The following is a 6,247-nucleotide window of genomic DNA, read 5'->3' as shown; positions in this document are numbered from 1 at the left end:
AATATTTGTAATAGAGGACAAAGGTAGTTTAGTAAATTACTAATCCCCCTTTTTAGTTTGATTTCCTTTCTCTTTTTACTCCAATAAAATCGAATGTAAATATTAAATATATCTCTCTCAGAAAGTTGAAAAATATTGTGATTGACAATTTTAAGACGTAGGTCTCGAAATTAGCTTTCCAACCATTACTCATAATAAACTTTTGAGCGTACTGTTGATTTTATATGATTTTTACAAGATTATGCTAATAATAGCATTTTAATACATAAAATCATTTTAAAATGCAACGATCATGAAATAAATCCGTCTATCAATTTTAGAAAGTCCCTAGGACTATTTCGAAGATAACCAAACAAATTTCATGCCTTTACCTTACTCAGATAATCTTATAAAAATGTGCAAAGGTTAAATAAACCTTATTTAAATCAAATAATTCCCTTAAATCCATTTAAAAATTAACAGATCACGTAATCATGTATACAGACAAGCAAGCACATATACTCACACATCACAACTCATGTCTGATCATAATTTTTCCCCTTTTTATCATTATTCCTCTTTACGCGTACCGGATCACGTTTTGGCCTGACGGCCCGACGCTCAGCGTTTCAATTACGCTTCTCAATTACCTTTACCAACCGACACGTCACTAGAACGCAATACTTTACTTAAACATTTCATTTCACGTAATAACACATATTCCACATTTTAAACACTTTAATCCTTTTTAGGACGGGTTCCGTTCTACCTGACGGCCCGACAACACAGCTTAACTCCTAAGCTGACTCTTTAAATTGAAACGCATCTATCTACGCTCCCAGATACTAATATACAATAAAGACAATTAATCATCACTTAATCACATAATTTATAATCACATCACAGAAATCATACTTTATTCACTTAATTACGTCGTGAATTTCCCAGCCGTTACACCAACCACTAGCATCGAATCACTTAACATATTTAGATTTTCAACCTTCATCTCGAGGGCCAGCTTCAATCCTTCTATTAGGGCCTCATATTCGGTGTCATTGTTGGTTTCCTTGAAGCCAAAGTGAATAGAACTTTGGAGTTTATGTCCTTCGGGGCTAACCAGTACTATACCCGAGCCTGCCCCATTTCCATTCACCGCCCCATCAACATATAAGGTCCACCAGGGCGAACAGTTTTTCATGGAGATTACTGTAGGTGTCGGCTCAGTGACACATTCATTCCCACTTACTTCAAAAGAAGGGGGAATTCCAAAAAGAAATCGGCCAATGCTTGCCCCTTAATAGCCGTCTTGGGCTTATACTCCACATCGAATTGCCCTAGCTCGACAGCCCACTTCATCATCCTGCCCGAAGCTTCAGGTTTGTGCATAGCCTGCCTTAGGGGAAATGAAGTTCTGACTTTTACCCGGTGTGCTTGAAAATATGGCCTCAACTTCCTCGAGGCTAGAATTAAGGCATAAGCTAATTTTTCCATATTGGTATACCGGGTCTCAGCATCTAACAGCCTCTTGCTTCCATAATAGACAGGGTATTACACCTGTTCTTCTTCTCGGACCAATACTGCACTTATGGAGTAGTCAGAGACAGCTAAGTACAGTAGTAGGGTTTCCCCCTCTACAGGCTTAGACAACAATGGAGGATTTCCTAGCTGTTCCTTGATTTTGGTGAAAACCTCTTCACATTCAGCCATCCACTCAAAGTTCTTACCCTTTTTGATAGCTGAAAAAATTCCTTGCATTTGTCCGATGATTTAGAGATAAATCGGTTTAAGGCTGATATCCTCCCCTAAGGCTTTGCACCTCTCAAACATTCTGAGGGGATCTCATTTCTAATAGCGCTTTGATCTTAGAGAGGTTTGCCTCTATACCCCTGTGGTTCACTATAAATCCCAAGAATTTCCCCGACTCTACTCCAAATACGCATTTTTGGGGGTTAGCTTCATCCTGAATTGTCTCAATATGTCAAACATTTCTGCAAGGTGTGTTACATGATCCTTTGCCACCTTTGACTTTACCAACATATCATCCACATACACCTCCATGGTTTCCCCAATTTGATTCTTAAACATCATATTGACTAGCCTTTGATAAGTGGCCCCAACATTAATCAGGCCAAAAGGCATTCCAATAGAACAATATAGCCCTCTATCAGTAATGAAGGATGTATGTTCCTGATCCGGCTCATACATTGATATTTGATTATACCCCAAGTATGCATCCATGAAGCTCAGAAGGGCGTGACCTGCCGTTGAATCAACTAGTTGATCAATACGAGGCAATGGAAAACTATCTTTCGAGCATGCCTTATTCAAATCAGTAAAATCCACACATGTATGCCATTTCCCATTAGGCTTCTTAACTAAAACAGGATTTTCCAACCACATGGGGTAGAATGACTCCCTCACTAGGCTAACTTTCAACAGCCGGTCAACTTCTTCTTTCAAAGTCGAAGCCCTTTCTCCACTCATAGCCCTTATTTTCTGCCTTACAGCCCTCCTACCAGGGTCAATATTTAGATGGTGACACATGACTCTGGGATCCACCCCTATCATGTCAGAATGACTCCATGCAAAAACATCCAAGTTTTTCTTCAAGAATGAGACCAGGGTTATTTACAAATCAGTATTTAGCTGTTTACCAATTTTGAGTTCTCTTGTTGGATTAGAATCGTCTACCATAACTAAGATGGTGTCTCTAACAACGCCTGCCTTTCCGTTCAACTCTGGCATTCGAGGATCAAGGGCTATTTCCATCCCAGGTTGAGTTTCTTTAATTTCCTCTTTCTCGGGTAAACCATCGATAGCATCAAAGACTTCAAATTCGTTGTCATTGACCTCTTCAACTACCCCCTCCACCAGGGTATCTACGACTTCCGTGATTTTCCCAATTTTCGGGGCCTCCAATAATAATACTTCTTTTCGGGTACCTACCCCCTGAAAAGATGCAACAGCCGTGTATGTCTCCTCACCAGAACGTTGCACAATCATAATTGCATTACAAGATTCCCTTCTTGACTTTACTCTCCACTCTTGAGGGGTATTTTCATATTTCTCATTGGACGGCTCCAAGTATCGGTAACACTTTTCCCTCGAAACCCCCATCAAATAGATGCCTACTTGCTCGCATTTCCATATGCAGAGCTCTCCTGTAACACTCCCTAGAGTCCACATGATAGCCCTTTACCCATCCAATTCTATTAGGGGTAGGGAATTTTATAGAAAAATTATGGATAGAAGTAATAATTCTCATTTCCCTTAGTAGGGGCCTGCCAATAATCCCATTATAGGAGATATCTTCATTTACCACCACGAACTCGGTGATTCGCGTGGCTGTCCGAGGCTCTTGCCCTAGAGTAACAGGCAATTTAATTCGCCCCATCACCAAGAAAGGGTTTCCAGTAAATCTGTACATATCGTTGTAGCAGGGTAATAACTCTTTGTCTAATAGCCCCATTTTCTAGTAGGTGATATAGGCCAAGATGTTGACGGAACTCCCATTATCCACCAATATTTTGTATACGTTAGTCCCTCCAATTAAAGCATTCACGACTAAGGCATTGTTGTGAGGGTGATGCACGTGTCGAGTGTCTGCCTTTCTGAAGGTAACATCGGCTGATTCCCCCTTAAAGTACTTGGGGGCCTCTCTGATACGTTGCAGACATTAGTGAGGATCGGCCCCTAGCCTCATGAGCCTAATTTTTCATAGCATTTTGACTTGAGCCACCAATATAAGGACCTCCTATGATCGTATGGATGCTTTTGGCCCTTGGGGGTCTCTCGAGATTTCCTTTTCCCTTCTTTTCCCGCTTTATCATCCTTATAACTTTTGGCCTCTTCAGCTACAAATTTTTTCAGAAATCCTTTTCTGATTAGATCCTCTATGTGGTCTTTCAAGTGACGATATTCTGTCGTCTCGTGTCCATTAGCATCATGGAAAGCACAATATCGAGCCATATCCTTTCTTCCGGGTGGCCCATTTCGGGTTGGTTTATGAAAAATACAATTTTTGTCCCCAACTTCAAGGATATGCCCTATTGGGGCAGTTAACGGGGTATACTTCGTATACCTAGCAGCCTCTCTTTTAGCGGGGTACTTATAATTCGCGCTTCTTTGAGAGCCGACAGTATTCACCGTAATTGGGGCCTTCTTATCATTCTTCTATGACCCGTCCGCTTGGTTTCCACTATATGGGGTCATTCCATACGAGGTCCTACGAGCATACCCCCTTCCTTTAGGGCTATAAGACCTATTCCTCTTATTTTTGCCCCAATTTCCTGAGCCTCCAGGGTTATTATCCCTTTTGAGTTTAGCCAATGATTCTTCCACCACCTTGTGGGGTTCTTTCTTGGCATGGAAGGCTGCTAAAGTCCTTGGCTCACGTCGCTGGAGCTCTTTCCAAAAATTCGTTCCTGGCTTAAATTCGGCTATCAGAAAATTCTTATAAGTTTCTTCTGAGGCTTTCCTCGCTTTGGGTACTTCGTCATTAAAACACTTTAGGTACTTGTTCAAAGTCTCATTATCCTTTTGCTTGATATTAGCCAGCGTATTAACAGGTGGAGCGTATGCTACTGAAGCTCGAAACTGGGATAGAAACATTTCGCTCATTTGCCTCCAGGATCTGATCGAATTAGCTGGAAGCCTCATAAACCATTGTTGGGCATTGTCCCTCAATGTAGCAGCCAGCAAACGACACTTAGTCAAGTCATTAATTTGGTATACCTCCATCTCCGTGTTAAAACGACTCAAATATTCCACGGGGTATGTGACCCCACTGAACTTTAAATCCCCTCCCCCCCTGTACGAGCCTGAAAAGGGGGAATCTCTCACCTTCCTTGTAAAGGGGGATGTGACAGCCAAATCAGAGCGTGCATGCTTTTCGGCCTTTAGCCTCCTCAGGGCTACCCTCAAGTCTTTCACTTTATATTGCTTGTCTTCTCCATCCGAGAAGAAGCTTCCCTCGGCGTCTGAGTTATCATTGGACTCCCCACTAGAGGGTATCACAGAATTATGATGAGAGCTATCATTGCGCTCTTCCTCTTCCACAATCGGGGTCTATGTCGAACGGGATCTTCGATCTTGGGTGTGAGACCGAGAACCTAATTTCTCCCTCTGAGAAGCCCGGGAGACTGTTTTTTCCCTTTGAGACCCCCTCGAGGCTGACTTCTCTGTCTGCTTTCGCCACTCAGCCTTATCTCGCGTCTCAATCAACTTATGACGTAGGTCCTTGTTACTCAGTTTCTCCCCCACTCTGTCAAACACGTTGATGCTACGCGTGGGGCAACCTTCAGACTCGTGATAGTCCTCCTCATCGGTATTCCAAAAGGGATTTTCCTGATCAGTTTCAACATTCGAGAATATCGGTTTCTTCTAATCGTCTTCCAGGTCCTCTTCTTCATCGTCAAAATTAAGGCGAACCGGCGAAACTTGAGCCTTCTTAGCCTTCTGGCCACTACCGTCATATTTTCGCCTCCACCTTTTCATTCTTAGAGACTTCTTTTCCAAGAAAACAATCTTTTGGCTTATCTGTTCAATCTTCCTTAAGAGCTCCGAATTCGTAACTCCTCCATCTCCTTCCTCGCGGTCGCTACGACTCCCGCTTGGTATTCGCTAATTACCGGAACTTCCCGACATCTCTCCTCTCTAGAGATTAATTCAAGCACGATAGCCTGCCCTCCTTCTAGCGCCAGAAATGTTGTGAGAGGAAAATGGTACAACACTTTTTGGAAAAAATCGTTGAAATAACGGGAAGTATGTCTAGATTTAGGCCTGATCGTTGGCCTATTCGTGATAGCTGTATACGCCCAACTCGCCGGAATCCGGTAGCGAGTAAGGCTGTGTTTGGACTGAATTTGCAAGGTTTCCGATATATGATGACTGAATAATTTCTACTCAGTCGTAAGCGTGCTCGGATGATCTCACGGAATGCTTCTACTCGATGATTAGTAGAGAAAACGTGTGTGTAACCCCCCAAATGGCCTACATATCCTATATTTATAGGAATCAAGTCCTTATGTAGTTCTATTCGTCTTAGGACTCCTCTTTTATTGGGCTAACCACGTTTTTAACCAAGCCCATGGCTGCTCTAGATCCTTATCCAGCTAGGTTTAGGTTAGAATAAGAGAGTCCTACTCCTAATACACCACTAACCCTTATTTATCTTTTTATTATTGTATTTATCTATTAAATATATACATGCTCCATACATATATCGTTTAAATCCGTTTATAAGTGGTTGTAATATGCTAGGAGTCGT

This window comes from Apium graveolens, chromosome 9, assembly GCF_009905375.1.
Source record: "Apium graveolens cultivar Ventura chromosome 9, ASM990537v1, whole genome shotgun sequence".
NCBI classification, from domain to species: Eukaryota; Viridiplantae; Streptophyta; class Magnoliopsida; order Apiales; family Apiaceae; genus Apium; species Apium graveolens.
The sequence above is the reverse complement of the archived record's forward strand: the minus strand, read 5'-3'. Positions refer to the sequence as shown.